The sequence below is a fragment of the Myodes glareolus genome, chromosome 17, assembly GCF_982192425.1.
Source record: "Myodes glareolus chromosome 17, mMyoGla1.1, whole genome shotgun sequence".
Taxonomy (NCBI): Eukaryota; Metazoa; Chordata; class Mammalia; order Rodentia; family Cricetidae; genus Myodes; species Myodes glareolus.
Genome location: NC_142042.1, coordinates 32838827 through 32858185, shown reverse-complemented (window position 1 = coordinate 32858185; position 19359 = coordinate 32838827).

Sequence of the window (19359 nt, the reverse complement as noted above, 5' to 3'; positions counted from 1 at the left end):
GCTATGACTTCTATGTATACACTTTTTTGTGCATGGACATATATGTGTGAAAATATAAACACCAAGCACACTTATACACCACAGACAAAAATAGGTAAAGAAGATTCAATACTAAGATAGTATAATACACAACATTAAGTGTTTAAAAATATTATTGTTTAAAGTATGCTTGCAATAAAAAAGAGCAGATTCTCACTGAGCGTCTCCTAGTTGTAGATACTGTTGCATGCTTAATATTGGGGATGGTTGCAATGGTAGTTGTTTCTATGTTATGTTTTAAGTGACAGAGATGTCCAAATGTTTATCCGTAATAACTACCTGTATTGTTGAAACTAAAGTAATACAACAATTAAACACAGTGATCTCAAAGGTCAGTAATCTAAAAATTCACTCCCATGTTGTACAGGTTTAAATGACAAAGCAAAACTTTTGCTACACCAATGGGCCTATCCAGTACTACCTGCACAACCCTTTCTTCCATAAAGTGAAGACCTCCATACGAAGTGAGGGCTTGTCTGATGGACTTGGTAAAACATTTAAAAAAAATGGAATTAAGAAGAATTGATAATTTCAAACTAATCAACTTTACCTCTTTTATTGCAAAGAAGTTAATCATATGCCTTCAACAGTGGTGCATTAACATAGCTGAACAACCAATGTATCAAGCTGAGGCACTGTCCGCAGTTAACAGTGTCCAGGCCTTTTGTATACCTCTCCTCCTTCCTCTCATCCCCACAATTCTGCCTGTGCCCACAAATAGGAACTTAACTCTCTTTATTTTTTGTTTTCTTTATTCTTAGTCTTACTTAAAATTAGATACAAAATACAGCTATGTAGAACAATGTGGTATCACAAACTGAACCCCACTCAGTTTTAGAAGTAAAATATCACTGTTAAGCATAGAGTATCCAACTTTTTACCTTAGTTGGTGGTAAAAAAATCATAAAAAATAATTGTAATGAAATTCTTATATAAAACAGCAACATGTTCATATGATAATCATTATTGTAAATACCTTAAAGTATAACTATATTGTTATAGTATAAAATTGTGGATGAAAGTGTGACATAATGCATTTTGTTTAGTACATATGTAGTGTAATATTTGTGAGATGAAGATAATGCACACACACACATACATATGGATCTCAGCAGCATCAAGTCTGATAATTACAACTGTGTTGTGACAGTTGAGAAAGCGTTCTTTTCACGTTTCACGGTTCTGTAGAAGAACTCAATCAACATTTCATCACTGTGTTACTCTGGATATTCTTGACCTGGTTAGGCATTGCATACATGGACCTGCATTACCCACCTAGTTCCACTGAAAACCATTAGCCTTTTGTATTTTTAATTAATTTGGATCAAAAACTGCAAAATCGTTTTGAAGATAGTTAATGTTAGATAGGTATCATGTAATGGTTTTTCGTGTTAGACAACACTTGGTCAAAGTAGACTTTTTTCTCTCTTTATTGCTGTATATCTGTATTGGTTCTTCTGTATAATATGCTTGTCTCCAATAAATGGAGTTGAGTAATTTTTCAGAATGTTAGCAGTCAATATGTGCAGTCTTCAATGTGCCTAAAATATTGACTGCTTTTGCTCTCTGTTTTTCACTTGTCGAGTCCCTTAAATACTATAAAATAGTAAAAATATTAAAATTAGATTGTCCCCTTGGTTCTTGATTTTCACTTTTTTTCTTTTTTTTTATTAAATTATAAAAGTTTCCATTTCAGCCCCTCCTCCCAACACCCTCCCACTCCCCCCACTCCCTCTCCTCCTCCCTCTCCATCCCCTAGAGCAGTCAGGGTTTCCTGCCCTGTGGGAAGTTCAAGTTCCTCCCCCCTCCCTCCAGGTCCAGGGAAGATGAGAGTCCAAACAGACTGGAGCGCCAAAATCCAGTATATGCAGAGGAAGCAAGTCCCAGTGTCATTGTCAATGGCTTTTCAAAAAGGCTCCGGGCCAGCCACATTCAGAGAATCTGGTTGGATCACGTCCTCGTTCAGTCCCAATTCAACAGGCCTTGGTGAACTCTCATTATATCAGTCCCCTTGTATCAGTGGGTGCTCGCATCCCTCGCAGTCCTGATTACTTTTTTTATTTTCTTCATCCTTCTGTTCCTCATTTGGACTGTGGAGTGCTCAGTTCGGTGTTCCAATATGGGTCTCCATCTGTATCGCCATCCAACGTCGGATGAAGGTTTCCTCTGCCCTTGCCTTCTTTGCTCACGATCTCTTTCCTTCTGCCTCTCATTTGGACCTAGGGAGCTAGGTCCAGTGTTCCAACGTGGTTCTCCGCCTCCATCTCCATCCATCTCCAGATGAGGGTTCTATGGTGACATGCAAAATATTCATCAGTATGGTTGTGGGCCAAGGCCGGTTCAGGCACCCTCTCCTCTGTCCAGAGAACCATCTGGGGATCTCTCCTTGGACCGGGGATCCCCTTTATAATCAAGTCTCTTGAAAACCCTAAAATGATTCCCTTAGATGAGGTATATACTTGCTTGATCCCATATCCATCCTTCCTCCCTCCCCCCCATCTCAGTCCCCCGATCTTTCCCCAATCCTCCCCTACTCCCTTCTCTCTAACCCTCTCCGTTTCCGACAACCCTCCCCCCCCCATGTACCCTAGGTTACCTGGGACTCTTGTCTATTTCCTACCTCCTGGCGGGTAGCTATATAATCTTCATCAGGTTCATCTTCTTATTTAGCTTCTCTAGGATCACGAATAATAGGCTCAAAGACCTTTAATTATGGTTAGAATCCACTTATGAGTGAATACATACCGTGTTCCTATTTTTGGGTCTGGCTTACCTCACTCAGTAAAGCATTTTCTATTTCCATCCATTTGCATGCAAAATTCAAGATGTCATTGTTTTTTACCGCTGAGTAAAACTCTAATGTGTATATGTTCCACACCTTTTTTAACCATTCTTCTATTGAGGGGCACCTAGGCTGTTTCCAGGTTCTGGCTATTATAAATAGTGCTGCTATGAACATAGTAGAACAAATGCTTTTGTAGTATGTTAGGGAATCTCTAGGGTATATTCCCAAGAGTGGAATTGCTGGGTCCTGAGGGAGGTTGACTCCCAGTTTCCTGCGAAACCGCCACACTGATTTCCACAGTGGCTGCACAAGTTTGCATTCCCACCAACAATGGATGAGTGTTCCCCTCATTTCACATCCTCTCCAGCATAGGCTATCATTGGTGTTTTTGAGTTTGGCTATTCTGACAGGTGTAAGATATCTCAAAGTGGTTTTGATTTGCTTTTCCCTGATCGCTAAGGAGGTTGAGCATGACCTTAAGTGCCTTTTGGCCATTCGAAGTTCATCTGTTGTGAATTCTCTGTTCAGATCAGTACCCCATTTTTTAATTGGGTTAATTAGAGTTTTAGTGTCTAGTTTCTTGAGTTCTTTGTATATTTTGGAGATCAGACCTTTATCTGTTGAAGGGTTTGTGAAGATCTTTTCCCAGTCAGAAGGAAGCCTTTTTGTCTTACTGACAGTGTCCTTTGCTTTACAGAAGCTTCTCAGTTTCAGTAGGTCCCATTTTTTCATTGTTTCTCTTATTGTCTGCGCTCCTGGAGTTCTGCTTAGGAAGTGTTCTCCTGTGCCTATATCTTGTAGACTACTTCCCACTTTCTCTTCTATCAGGTTCAAAGTGGTCAGATTAATGTTGATGTCTTTAATCCATTTGGACCTGAGTTTTGTGCATGGTGATAGATATTGATCTATTTTCATTCCTCTACAGGTTGACATCCAGTTATGCCAGCACCATTTGTTAAAGATGCTATCTTTCTTCCATTGTATAGCTTTAGCTCCCTTGTCAAAAATCAGGTGTTCACAAGTTTGTGGGTTAATACCCGGGTCTTCTATTCGATTCCATAGGTTGACTTCTCTGTTGTTATGCCAATACCAAGCTGTTTTCAATACTGTTGCTCTGTATTAGAGTTTGAAGTCAGGGATGGTAATGCCTCCAGAGGTTCCTTTATTGTATAAGATTGTTTTGGCTATCCTGGGTTTTTTGTTTTGCCATATAAACTTGATTATTGTTCTCTCAAGGTCTGTGAAGAAGTTTGATGGGATTTTGATGAGAATTACATTGAATCTATAGATTGCTTTTGGTAGAATTGCCATTTTTACTATGTTGATTCTCCCAGTCCAAGAGCAGGGAAGGTCTTTCCATTTTCTGGTATCCTCCTTAATTTCTTTCTTCAAAGACTTAAAGTTCTTGTCAAATAGGTCTTTCACTTCCTTGGTTAGAGTTACCCCAAGATATTTTATGCTATTTGTGGCTATCATGAAAGGTGATGTTTCTCTGATTTCCCTCTCTGCTTCTTTATACTTTGTGTATAGGAGGGCTACTGATTTTTTGGAGTTGATCTTCTATCCTGCCACATTACTAAAGGTGTTTATCAACTGTAGGAGTTCTTTGGTAGAGTCTTTGGGGTCGCTGATGTACACTATCATATCGTCTGCAAATAACGAAAGTTTAACTTCATCTTTTCCAATTCGAATCCCCTTGATCCCCTTATGTTGTCTTTTTGCTATTGCTAGAACTTCAAGCACTATATGAAGAGGAATGGTGAGAGTGGACAGCCTTGTCGTGTTCCTAATCTTAGTGGAAAGGCTTTGAGTTTCTCTCCATTCAATTTGATGTTAGCTGATGGCTTGCTGTATATTGCTTTTATTATATTTAGGTATGATCCTTGTATCCCTAGTCTCTCCAACACCTTTATCATAAATGGGTGTTGAATTTTGTCAAATGCTTTTTCAGCATCCAATGCAATGATCATATGGTTTTTATCTTTCAGTTTATTTATATGATGGATTACATTGATAGATTTGCGTATGTTGAACCAACCCTGCAACTCTGGGATGAAGCCCACTTGATCATAATGGATAATTTTTCTAATGTATTCTTGGATTCGGTTTGCCAGTATTTTATTGAGTATTTTTGCGTCAATGTTCATGAGTGATATTGGTCTGTAATTCTCTTTCCTGGTTGTGTCTTTGTGTGGTTTTGGTATCAGGGTAACTGTAGCTTCATAAAAAGAGTTTGGCAATGACTCTTCTGTTTCTAGATTGTGAAATACATTAAGGAGTATAGGTATTAGCTCTTCCTGGAAGTTCTGGTAGAATTCTGCATTGAAACCATCTGGTCCTGGGCTTTTTTTGGTAGGGAGATTTTTGATAACAGCTTCTAATTCTTCACGATTGACAGGTCTATTTAGATTGTTCACCTGGTCTTGGTTCAACTTTGGTATATGGTACTTATCTAAAAAAATGTCCATTTCTTTTACATTTTCCAACTTTGTGGCATATAAATTTTCGTAGTAAGATCTAATGATTCTCTGGATTTCCTCTGTGTCTGTGGTTATGTCCCCCTTTTCATTTCTGATCTTATTAATTTGCATGTTCTCTCTCTGCCGTTTGATTAATTTGGATAGGGGTTTGTCGATCTTGATGATTTTCTCCAGGAACCAGCTTTTTGATTCATTGATTCTTTGGATTGTTTTCTGTGTTTCTATTTTGTTGATTTCAGCCCTCAGTTTGATTATTTCCAGTCTTCTACTCCTCCTGGGTGAATCAGCTTCTTTTTTTTCGAGAGCTTTCAAGTGTGCTGTTAAGTCTCCCATGTGTGCTTTCTCCGTTTTCTTTAATTGGGCACTTAGTGCTATGAACTTTCCTCTTAGCACTGCTTTCATAGTGTCCCATAGGTTTGAGTATGTTGTGTCTTTATTTTCATTAAATTCAAGGAAGACTTTAATTTCTTTCTTTATTTCTTCCTTGACCCAGGGGTGATTCAGTAGTTGACTGTTCAACTTCCATGAATTTGATGGCTTCCTGGGGGTAGCACTGTTCTTGAATTCTAACTTTAATCCATGGTGGTCTGACAAGACACAGGTGGTTACTAATATTTTTTTGTATCTGTGGAAGTTTGTTTTGTTACCCAGTATGTGGTCAATTTTCAAGAAGGTTCCATGAGCTGCAAAGAAGAAGTTATATTCTTTCCTATTTGGGCGGAATGTTCTATAGATGTCTGCTAAGTCCATTTGATTCAATACCTCCAATAATTCTCTTATTTCTCTGTTAGGTTTCTGTCTGATTGACCTGTCCATTGGTGAGAGAGGGGTGTTGAAGTCTCCTACTATTAGTGTGTGTGGTTTGATGACTGCCTTGAGTTCTAGAAGTGTTTCTTTTACATAAGTAGGAGGCTTTATATTAGGGGCGTAGATATTCAGGATTGAGACTTCCTCCTGATGAATTGTTCCTGTTATGAGTATAAAATGTCCATCTCCATCTCTTCTGATTGATTTTAGTTTGAAGTCAATTTTGTTGGAGATTAGAATGGCCACACCTGCTTGTTTCTTAGGTCCATTTGCTTGAAAATCCTTTTCCCAACCCTTTACTCTGAGTAAATGTCTGTCTTTGTGGTTGAGGTGTGTTTCTTGTAAACAGCAGAATGTTGGATCCTGTTTTCGTATCCAGTCTCTTAGTCTGTGCCTTTTTATAGGTGAATTGAGTCCATTAATATTAAGTGATATTAATGACCAGTGGTTGTTGACTCCGATTATTATTACTTTTTGTTTGTTTGTTTAATAGAGTTTGTATGTGTCCCTTCTTTGAGTTAAGCTCGTGAAGGGTCGCTAGATGTCTGAGTTATTGTAAGCAGTGCTGGCAATGTTGGACTCCTTGGGTTGCAATTTTCCTTCTATTACTTTCTGTAAGGCTGGGTTTGTGGCTGCGAATTGTTTAAATTTGTTCTTATCCTGGAATATTTTGTTTTCTCCATTGATAGTGAATGATAGCTTGGCTGGGTATATTAGTCTGGGCTTGCATCCATGGTCTCTTAGTTTCTGCAGTACCTCTATCCAGGACCTTCTGGCTTTCATGGTTTCCATAGAGAAGTCCGGTGTAAGTCTGATAGATAAGTTACTTGCCCTTTTTCCTTTGCAGCTCTTAATATTCTTTCTTTAATCTGTATGTTTTGTGTTTTGATTATTATATGGCGAGGGGATGTTTTTTTTTTTTTGATCCAGCCTCTTCGGTGTTCTGTATGCTTCTTGAACCTTCATAGGGATATCATTCTTTAGATTGGGAAAGTTTTCTTCTATAATTTTGTTGAATATATTTTCTGGTCCTTTGATCTGCAGTTCTTCTCCTTCTTCAATCCCTATTATTCTTAGATTTGGTTTTTTTATTGTGTCCCAGATTTCTTGAATGTTTTGTGATGGGAATTTGTTGGATTTGCTGTTTTCTTTGATCAGAGCATTTATTTTCTCTATGGTATCTTCAGACTCTGAGATTCGTTCTTCCATCTCTTGTATCCTGTTGGTTATGCTTGATTCTGTAGTCTCTGTTCATTTACCTTGATTTTCCATATCCAGCCGGCCCTCGTTTTGTGATTTCTTCATTGCCTCCATTTCAGTTTTCAATTCTTGAACTGTTTCCATTACCTGTTTGATTGTTTTTTCTTGGTTTCCCAGTATATCATTCATGGATTTACTCATTTCTTCTATGTTTTTTTTATATTTTTCACCCATTTCTTTACTCATTTCTTCAATCTTTTTGTTATACTTCTCATCCAGTTCATTAAGGGAGTTATTCATATCCTGTTTAAGGGACTCTATTGCTTTCATAAGGGCATTTTTTCCCGCTTCTTCTGAATTAAGAGGTTCAAGTCCTTCTATTGTAGGGTCATTGGGTTCTGGTGTTTTCATGTTGCTTTTTAGATTCTTGGAGGAGTTCTTGCCTTGGCGTCTGCCCATCTCTTCCTTCAAATGCTCTCTACTGGATCTTCTAGTACCAGGTCAGGTTCCCTTGTTGGGCAGGGAATTCACTGACAGAAGGCCTACCTTTCCTCAGGCAGTCTATTGAAACACAAGCACTCCCTACTACCGGGTTGCACTCACAACCCAGGCCCAGCGAGCAAGGGAGTTGCTCTTGGGAGATCTTGTGGCCCCAGAGGGAAGGGGGGAAGAGAGGAAGGTGTACCTGGATAAAGGCTGGGACAGGATTCAGGAGAGCTCTGCAGGAAGGAGTCGCCTCTGCCTGGTGACCAGAATGTAGAGGGGGGCGGGGAAAGGCTGAATTCCTCCTAGCAGAAGCCCTCTGGCCAGGAGAAAACTCACCACTCCTCCAATGGAAGTCTGCTAGAAGTTCACTCTCTCTTGCTGGCCAGGAATGTGATTGAGCTGGATAAAGGCTGGGATGGGATTCAGGAGAGCTCCGCAGGGAGGAGTTGCCTCTGCCTGGTGACCAGATTGTCGAGGGGGGCGGGGAAAGGCTGAATTCCTCCTAGGGGAAGCCCTCTGGCCAGGAGAAAACTCACCCCTCCTCCAATGGGAGTCTGCTAGAAGTTCCCTCTCTCCTGGATAAAGGCTGGGACCTGATTTTCACTTTTTAATGTTGTTTTCTAACAAAAAAAATTGAACCTTAGAGTCATTACTGAAATTATTCCTTCTTCATAGGACTTCTGAATCTTTGAAATGAAAGCTGTTCTATTGTTATGACTTGCCAAATTAGACTTATTAATCCACACATTCACTATTACATGTCTATCTAAGTGTGAGATCTCTCTTTCTATTGATCTAAGAATAAACTGTCCCTGGTCTTCACTTGTGACAGTTTATGATCGAAGACTTTAACTCTTCCAAAGATTACCTAAAAACAACATACTTAATATTTCAATGCTGAAACACCTCTTTCCTCCTATCAAAACATTAAAATATTTAAAAAGTAATACGAACAGTTTGACTATGTATAATATTCAATTCACATTGTTAGTTGGAAAACAAATCATGGACAGATATAGTTTAGTTCATTATATAAACTAAGTAATATCAGAAGTATAAAATTTAATATTTATATAATAGATGGCTATCGTTTTAATGTTGACATATATTCCAACTACAAATGAATCTCAATGAGTTCAGAAATATCATTCCCACATTATAAAGTTTTATTTGTATTTTGTAACTGAAGTATATAAAATTAATTAATGATTTACAACTAATACATAATATATTGCAAAATTTATTTTTTCAGATTTGTAGCATAGTGAAACATTAGGGTACAATATCATATTATGTCAATAAAATCAAAGAAAAAATTTAAGTAACTTTTGACCTGTAATGAAGGAGAAAAAAAGCTATCAAGAAACTTCAAATGATAAAAAGCACATTGATTTGGTATAATTGCTTGTATTTTAGGTATATTTTATGCACCTTAATGAAAGAAAAAGACTTATTAGTGAAATATGTATGAATTAAGGATTTTAGGAAAAAGCATTATTTATACATGCAGCAGAATAAAATATTAAAATCGACAAATGAGCTATTTCTTATTCTCTTTGAAGTTTGCAAATTCATAATGAAACCTTGATTCATGTACGTTAGTAATCATATAAAATGTCAAGCAAAGATCAATCAGACTGACCTCTCTTGCTTCCCTGACTCTCTTTTTCCATTTCCTTTTACAAGTAACTGGAACCAGGTGAAGTGGTATACACCTTTAACTCCAGCACGCGTGAGGCAGAAGCAGTTATCAGAGGTTCAAGGTCATCCTTGGTTCCACAGTGAGGTCAGAGTAGCTTGGGAATCATGAGACCCTGTCTCAACACAAATAAATAAATACTTTGAAAAAAGAAACTGCACATTCTAAACTGTTTAATTGTTATTTTTGTAATTTACATTGTGTACTTTATGTGGATATGTACACCTGTAGCCATCCACAATGATAATGTAAACATAGATTTAAACAATCCCTAAGCATATGACTACACAGGTCTTCAAATTGATCCAAAAATAAAGAGTATCTCTTGATTTGAATAAACACAAAGATGGTTTGTGCATGGACATAAGATGGGTGTGTACATACACATTTGATTTTGTTGTCAATTAAGTATTTACAGTTTGCTAGAACATAACCATCATGCAGAGAAATAACTTCAGCACTGCGGGGTTTGGGTTGGGCATTTAATTGTGAAATAAGAAACCTTTGGATTGCATAATTGCAGTCAATGTACTTCTTCAGGGTTATATCACTCTGGAACATTTATAAAATTAAAGACTAGCATGTTTTAAACAGGAAAAAAAGGCTTCTGATAACATACTACCTGCTCAGCAGCATTTTAATTCCCATGTTAGTATTAAGGCTGACTTCTCAGACTTGAGAATTCTCCACAGACAGGCAGTCATTGAGAAGGATTCCCCTTCTGTTCATTAGCTTGCTTCCATTGCATCAAGGCAAAGAGAATTATGAAAAGCATAATTACGAAAAGAGAATTGGAGTCTGGGTATTTTAATGTTGACACCCCTTTTCCTAATGTTTTTCTTTATTTTGCAAACTTTCTACATTCCCCCTTAGAGTGTAAACACTCAGAGAGACCTGTTTAGGCTATTTCGTATCCTAGGTACCCTGAGGAAATGAAACATACAGCTGACTAACTTAGTAAATATGAAAAAGTGCTATTTTTAGGGCAAAAAAATATACTATTAAAATCTCTGAGTAGTGTTTCAGTCTGCCACGAACACATTTCATTACCATGATAGGGAATTACAGAGCTTCCCCAATGTTATTACCCTGTCACTCAATGCTGATGCTGCCTTATTGAGAGTTCTGGAGTCCAGTTAGCTCAATGACTTCTGCAAAGTGTACTCTGACAGCAGGGAGGGCATCAAACCTATTTGCATATAGATTTATTAGACTTTATATAGCAAACTTTTTTTTTCCTATACTGGAGCTAATTTTATCTAATCAGAGCTAAATTCAGAGGGATGAAAGTGGGTCCTTGCTTCCTTGGATCCCAATTCTGCAGTTGGAGGGCCAGAGACTTGTTTTCAATATTTCATGAGTTTAATATGCCTGGCTTATTTTGCTATTTTTATTTTTTTAAAAACAGAAGTCTGATTTCTCGACATCATGACATTTGGAATCTTTAGACTCCAGTGGGATCATTTAATTATTGTATGCCATGTCCCTGCCAGGACTAATAAAGGTCACTTACCAAAAATCCAATTAAAATTTAAACTTCATGTTAATAATCTGTTACAAAGAAATCCCAGAATTTTCAAAGTTACTTTTGTCAAGTCAGGTAGCAGAGCATCCAGATAATTAACAAGCAGGAAATACAACTTCAATTAATGAGCCTTTCTTTCCCTTTTGACTCCCTGAGTTCTCCCCCATGACACCTTACTTAATTGTGCCCCCTTTGTGAACCAACAGAGACAATGAATTAGAAGCAAGAAAGAACTTTTCTAATTCTCTCAAACAATGTGAACAATGCCTTATGGAATTTGAATATGATTCATGACAGTGCTCTCTTCACTGAAGGCTACTTAAGTAGGAATGAAGTAGATCTGTGAGTGGATGGATGTAAGGCCCTCTTCTAAATATCTAAATGAGAAAAAAACCTGGAGAAGAATGAAACAATACTTTGGGGACTCTTTTTCTGAAAAGTCAATGTGGATGTTTCTTTAGCTAAAGGTATAATCCTGGGTGTATTAGCAGATTTCTCTAGAGTCACAGAACTATGAAATCTCTCTCTCTCTCTCTCTCTCTCTCTCTCTTTCTCTCTTTCTCTCTGTCTGTCTCTCTTCATATACATACATACATACATGTGTGTGTGTGTGTGTGTGTGTGCATAATTTACTGGAACACCTTGAAGGTTGCAGTCCAACTAATCCAACAATGATTGGTTGTGAAATGGAAAGTCCAAGAATCTAGTAGTTGTTCAGTCCCATGAGACTTGATGTCTCAGCTGCTCTTCTGCATATGCTGGAAACGCAAAGAAGTAGGCACCAATGCCAGTGAAGGAATGGATGTACTGACAGGGGAAGGACAAGCAGGTGAAAAAAGAATGGACATTTCCTTCTTCCATCATACTTATAATGGCTTCTAGAAGAAGGGGTGACCCAGATTGTTTGTCTTCCTGCCTCAAGATCTGCATTAAAGGTGTGTGACATTCTACCTCAAGATCCCAATAAAAAAACACCCTGTTCTTCTTTTCCACAGTTCATTCCAGATGTAGTTAAGTGGGCAATCAAGAAAAACCAAGACACTGAACATCTCTGAAGGAAACGTGAAATAATGGTAGTTGAATGAGAATTACAGCTAATGTTACATGCACTGAGAGATGAAATGGACATTTTGTTTGTTCTCAGCTCTCACAGAAAACAATTGAAGACCTTTCTTCCCTTTCTTAGTAAAGACTATGACACAGTCTCACAGTTCTGATTAAGTATTTCTTTCCCATTATTTCTTCACATATAAGCTAAAAGGAGCTTTGTCATTTGTCTCACATTTTCTAGACATAATCTTGGCTAATGCTTGAAGGTCATCGATCTCTCCATGGGAGTCTTCCAAAATAATTCACTTAGGAAAGCATCTATGTTGATGAATTAACTGTAGGGAAAGCATCTGCACTCGGTATCAAAGCAAACTACAAACTCTTGTTTCAAGGAGCTAAGAGGTAGTTTATTCCTGACCTAAATGAATTACCATGACCAAGAAACATAGATTTAGGTCACCCTCAAATTCTGTGTTCCAATATGATAACAGTTTTATGGATTTTAGTACTAACAGAACAAATGAAGTCATAAATTCATTCACTTTTTTAAATACATCATTGGAAGCATTAGATAGGCAGGTAAAGTCAAGGTAGGAAAATCTCTTCTATTCTGTAGGTGTAAGACATTATCTAATGGTATTCTTAACATTCAGAAGCTAGTGATCTGTTAAATTAATATATTAAGAAGGTTTCACCCATTAGTCATATGAATGATAGGTCAGGCACAAGGTAAGTAAGGAATGAAGATTAAGAGAGTTGAAGATAGCACAAGATAAATTTAGTTATACTCAGGACTTGCAACATTCCAACCTCAAGGGCTGGCCAGTTACTCATCCTTGGAGAAGGTTGAATGGAAAGTGTAATTCGTTTCAGAAACATTTACTCACTGTGGTTTCCAGGGCAGTCCTCACATCTTTAGAGCATGCCTAGTCCTGGAAACTCCCAGCCAACAGTCTTCAGTCTAGAACATTACAGTGCTTCAGGAGAGGGTTTACATTTGATTCTCATCTGTGGCATGACTCATTTAGTCACAGAAGGCACGCATTGGCACTCTTGCAGATTTGGTTCCAAACTACCAGGGAGGTGGGATGTAAATGTCATGGTTTACTAGAGTCTATGGGAGGTATATTTGTGCATCCCTGCGGATTAAGCATAAAGTTACAGACACATTGTGTCTAAAAACAGTGCTCAGAGGTGAGTTTGAAGATGGTGATGAATACCAGTATCTTAGGTGAGCCAAAGAGTTCTCAGTGGAGCATCATGTCTCAGTAGCGAGGGTAGACTGCACACAGTGATGTTGTATGATGGTTGCCAATGCTGTGCTGAGGTACTCAAAATGATAAGTAATAGCGACAATTTTTAAAAAAAAATGGGGAATATTCATCATCAAAGTGTTCAGTTTCATTAATATGTTTTAATACATACATTACACACTTTGTTCATACTCACCTACCCACTCACTTGCTGCTAACAGACCTTGACCTGTATCTTTCTGTGTATGGGTGAGAGCAAGTGATATTTGTCCTTTTTAGTATTTGCTCTATATATGGACCATTCCATTCACCAAAGGTTTTTTTTTTATTTTTTGTTTTTCAGCAGGTTTAGCTGCCTGGTATTCATTTTATACAAAACAGAACTTCTTTGGAAATTTAAGTTCTTTCTCTCAACACCCTACACTGCATTATTAAACAACTGGGTGAAATATTTAATTTTATTTCTTATTGTTTCAATAACTTCCACCTTTATTTCAAAATCCTCTTTCTTTCAGCAGCCACTGATCAGGCTATGAAGATTTATCAGATCATCGTGCCAACTGAGGCACTTTCAGGATTCCACTTTCAGGTGTTCTTTGTTGTTTCCATGCCTTCCTTGACTTTCCCTGCTAAAGTCCTGCACTTTCCAAAATCGTAAAGTACCTTGTACTGTGAGTCCTGTAATCAACTCTGGAACTATACCAAGTACAAGTTAAATGTTGAAGAAAATCAATAAAATGTTTAACAGTAAAAAGAATAATATCTTCTCTAACTATCTACTTAAGTAATATTTAATTTTCAATAGTCTTCAAGATCACTTTTTGAATATATATGTATATATGAACATGTTTGAATGAGTATGTCCAAATTTACCAATCATAGGAGTTGAGTTTGTAAGCAGAAGATCCTAGAGTAAAAGCAAACACATGTTGAAGATTATACTAAGGGAGTTGATGAATTAAAAGTTTGTGGCCAGATTCTCTGAATGTGGCTGGATTCTCTGAATGTGGCTGGCCCGGAGCCTTTCTGAAAAGCCATTGACAATGACACTGGGACTTGTTTCCTCTGCATATACTGGATTTTTGGGATCCAGTCTGTTTGGATACTCACCTTCCTGGACCTGGAGGGAGGGGGGAGGAACTTGAACTTCCCACAGGGCTGGAAGCTTTGACTGCTCTTAGGGATGGAGAGGGAGGAGGAGGGGGAGGGGAAAGTGGGAGGGTGTTGGGAGGAGGGGCAGAAATGGAAACTTTCATAATTTAATAAACTTTGAAAAAAAAACAAAACAAAAAACAAAAAAAAAGTTTGTGGCTATACTGGTAACTGCTGGGAAAGGGGAAATCAGTTTCCTATAGCAAAGTGACATTGGATATATCAACCATTTCAGAGGAGACCTCATGTTCAGGAGCAGTTGATAAACATAAACTGGATCTCACAGATTTTTTGGTTGTGTTTTGGTTTTGGTGTGTGTGTGTGTGTGTGTGTGTGTGTGTGCATATGTGCGTGTGTGTGTATATGCATGAATGCATTTGCATTTTGTTCTTTTGTTGTTGTTTTATATGCTTCCTTGTTTTTGTTGTTGTATTGGTGTTTTGTTTATTTTCTCAGGAGGAACTTTTAGTTGATTGGGTAGGTATTATTTAATGGTATTTACTCACTTGACCACATGCTTCTTCTCACATGCTAATACCATTCTCTCCTTGGCCCTAACCACCTTCATTAGTCACCTGATAGTTGTCTGTTTTTCCAACCTTTTTCCTTATACCACTGAAGTTGAATAGTCACCTAGTGGCCAGTGTGCATTTATGTCATGCCATGTTTTATACTCATGTATTTGTGCGCTGTTACAGAAATGTGTATCAAAGTCCTAATTAAGTCCTATAAGAATTTGGAAAATTAAAGTAGAGAATTAGAGCCCACCATAAAGCCTGAAAATAAAAAGGATGTTTAATGACTCTTGGGGTGGAAGAATATGTGATCTAAAACAGAGTTTGGGGAGAGAGCAGATTGTTAAGAAAATCTGAACATTTCATACAGATGGAGATTAGATTCTGAGATTAAATTTCACCAGATGTGTTTGCTGAAGAATCAGACACAAAACAAAGCGTTTGACAGATGTTTTTATATCTCACAGATGTGTATCGTTTGCATTTGTTCAAAGTGGTTTTTTTTAAAGTAGGTAAATATTTACCTTCATTAATGAAGTAAACAATTTCTCTTTTTTCTGTAGTAAGAAATAAATCAAATGAAAATACAAATATAAAAACACTACATCCCTCTCCTCTCTCTATCAACATCATGTGTTAGATGAACATGAAGAAATTACATAGTGGGTTTATGACACTATATTCTCATTTCTTTCATTTTTTTAATCCTTGGTGCACCAATATTTTTGTGTCTTTCATAATTTTCAGATCCCAATATGTAATTTTCCTCAATAAATAGAAATAAAAACTTTTTACTTGAAAATCAAAATTCAAAAGTCTCTGCATCCTGAAAGGTTTTATTAACAATATGAGGGTACACTTGGAAATTTCTAAATTTGCTTCATATCAGGGGTTATAATAAAATATAAAACACACTTTAGAAAGAACTTCAGTTCTTATATTTGTAGCCACACAAATGAAGTTTGTGTTTGTTCATTGTCTTCATGCTCAAGATAGCAATATGGATACGTAAACATTGCCCAAATTCATTCATCGATCCACCAATCACTCAACGAATAAATTTTCCTGGGTTTACTCATGTCACTTGGTATAAGAATAAGTTTATAGATTTTAAACCCTTCTTTCATGCGCTAGAGTCTTTCACTAGATTGCAGTACTTAATGGAAGATAAAATGCTGTAAATTTGTATTAATGTTGCAGAAAGTTCATAATATATATTTACACGGGGAAGTAGAGCTTCTCCTCCATTTCTAGTGTTTATACTGTCCTTGCCCTATAGTGCAACCTCAACAACATAGATTGAACTAAAGTAGTTTTATATCAAACCATTTCTATTTGCTATTGTAAGCAAAAAAAAGTTACATTCCCTGAAGTAACATTGCCCCCCTCACTATTCATTTATCTGTCCATATAATTGTTGTTTTCATATCTTGTTGTCTTTCTGTCTGTGACACACTTAAACAAAATATAGCAGAAACTTGGAGTAGTTCACTCTGCCAGGGGATGCACACCACTTCTCAATGTCTCCTGGGCCTTGAGAGTAGAACAGGCTTGCAGAGAATGGCAATGCTCCCACAGGGGTGAGAATTGCAATTTTCCTCACTTCATGGGGAAACCTGTGGATTAGAGAATTAGGCTTATAATATGAAAAATTGAAAGAGCAGTAGGAAGAAAAGGCACATTTTAAATAGATTTTAGAGTTTAAATTTTGGCTCATTTGATGAAATATATAAGAATATTATAAAGTTTAAATTATTAAAAAGAACAAGATGCCTCTGACTTTACCATTATGCACATTGTAAGAAAGAACAAAGAAGCCAAATTCCAATTTCTATACACTATATTTTAAGTACATATGCTTCCCTTTGAAATTGTCATACACTGCTAAATTTTTTGCATTTAGGAATCAGAGAAAAACATTTTGAACTATGGTCAACAATTTTTCTCTATGGGGTGATACAAAGAAAGGCACATGTTTAATACAGTTTTTAAATTGTAGATATTAAGAGTTCTCGATAAGATCAAAAATGTAATATGTATCCACACAGCTTTAGAAAACAAAAACGCTGTGTGATATCTTGAGTAACTGCATGATGACATTTTAAATTTAGAGCGACCTTCAATCATTGTGGGAACTTGTAAATATAAATATGTACATATTTTTATTGTATGGAAGATTATCATTGAGATATGCATTGTGTCTCTTACACCTTGGAAAAACATATATTCTGACTATAAAACTATACAACTCTTTGTATTATAGGAAGTAACAATGTAAAAAATATGATTTATTCATATATCCTCATACTTTTTTGTTATATAATTATTTACTATGAGTACCGTTATCCAACAAGAGAAGTCTATTTTAAAATCACTTGTTTTAAATAAATGTAGCGAATGAATTTAACACACACTTTTCTAGGTAGTCTTAGCAGCCAATGGTGATATGATTTGCTTACATGATAATAAAAACTGTAAATCGTTCAATGATTCATGCAATGTTTTCATAAAACATATCTCAAAACTCTAACTCATTGTAGGTATTTAAATATTTGAACTGATCTGTTAAAGCCAGTGTTCAAGGAAACTGGTGAGTGGTCCTTCCACAGCTGAAGTTTGCTCACCTCTTACATAGCTAGCATCATTTTTCTTACATTTTATAAATTGGGAAAAGACTAATTTGGACTAAGTAGAAAACTGTTCACAGACAAGAATGTCAGACCCAATGATTTATTCCAACTACTTCTAGTAGATGAAAGCCATACCCTTGCTTAAATATTCCATCTTCAGCCTCAAGGAGTAGTCCTTCAGCAGCTCTGTGAAAACTGATCTGCAGCAGAATTCACTGGCCAAATTAGTGTATATTAAAGCATTTATATGGTCTTGATGAAGAAGACAGTAACTTATGGTGTTGTGTGTGCCACAAAGAGATCAACTTTGTGATTTTTTTCTACCAATCAGTTTATGTCAAGCTAGACCCATATTGGATTTTGTGAAGCAATTAAAAGTCCCCTTTGCTATGTGAGCATTTCAATAATATATTGCAGGCTAGTGTGAACAGAAGAAACCCCTGACTACCTAATTAATGTGGTCAGGTTTGGTCACCTAAATAGGTATGCTTCAGTTGAATTTATCAATTTTCATAATTGAAAAATATAGTACAAGTAATAATTCAAATAGTTGTGCTCAGAAGTGTTGTTTATTATCTCAGGTATACTGTTCAGTTTGGCTTGGTAAACACATTCAACACTGAAGCATCAAGAAGCAAAGTGCTCACTAAAGTTAAGGCAGTATAAATGATGTTACACTTACACCTTTGGCTTATTTTTCAGATATGTTGACAGAGAATCAATTCCTGACGTATAAAACCTGGGCACTTGGGACTTTGTGACTCAATTATGAAGCCTATTTAAAGTTCTTCACAGTATTTGTTTTCTATGATCTAACTTCATTCATCATTACTCACTTCAAAATTCTCTGGACATGACCCTAGGGATGAAGATATGAAGTCTTACCAATTGCCATCCACATGTGCTGACACATTGCACATTGGGCAGAAGCACTATGATCACAATTGTTGAGTGGTAGGATGTATGTGGACATCTTTTGAAACATAGGTATGTCCTAATTTATTGTTCTGACACAATGTTTTCAAGACTAGCTTATTACTTCTTTCAAGCTTGAAATAAGTTATATTGAAGTTCTTTTAAATTAAATGGTCCGAGTATGTTATTCACTATTTACATATTTTGCGATGATAAGTGAGTCTCTTCATTCTTTCCTTCTTAGGGGATTTTAGTTTGTTTTGTTTTTAAGACAGAAGTTCAGTGTGTAGCAAAGACTGGCTTGGAATCCAGCTTTGTAGATTAGGCCAGCCTCATATTTGCTTGTGTCTCTCTAGTTCTGTGATTAAAGATGTGGACCAGCAAACCATCCTCTGCTCTGCAATTGTTCAGTAACTTCTTTATATTAAAAAAATTAACTACCATAAATGTCCATTATATTCTTTCCAATTTTGTACTGGCCAACTACTCCTGGGAATGGGGCCTGCCATGGAATATGGTTGATACACCTAGAAACATTTCATTGGAGGAAAGTGATTTTTTTCTTTCCTATCAAATATCAATTGCCAATAGCTTCTGGGTTAGGGGCAGAATTTTTTGTCTACTCACCCTTCTTCAGGTTGAGATTTTTGTCTCCTTTGAACTGATGCAGGTCTTGTAAGTGATATCAAAGTTTCTGCAAGCTCTTATGCTCATATCCATACCAGGACTGTTGTGCCTGCAATTTTTCTGCAATTTAATAACTATTGTCTCTTGACCTTTTGTAACAAGCTTTTATAACATTTGCCTAAAACTTAAGACAATT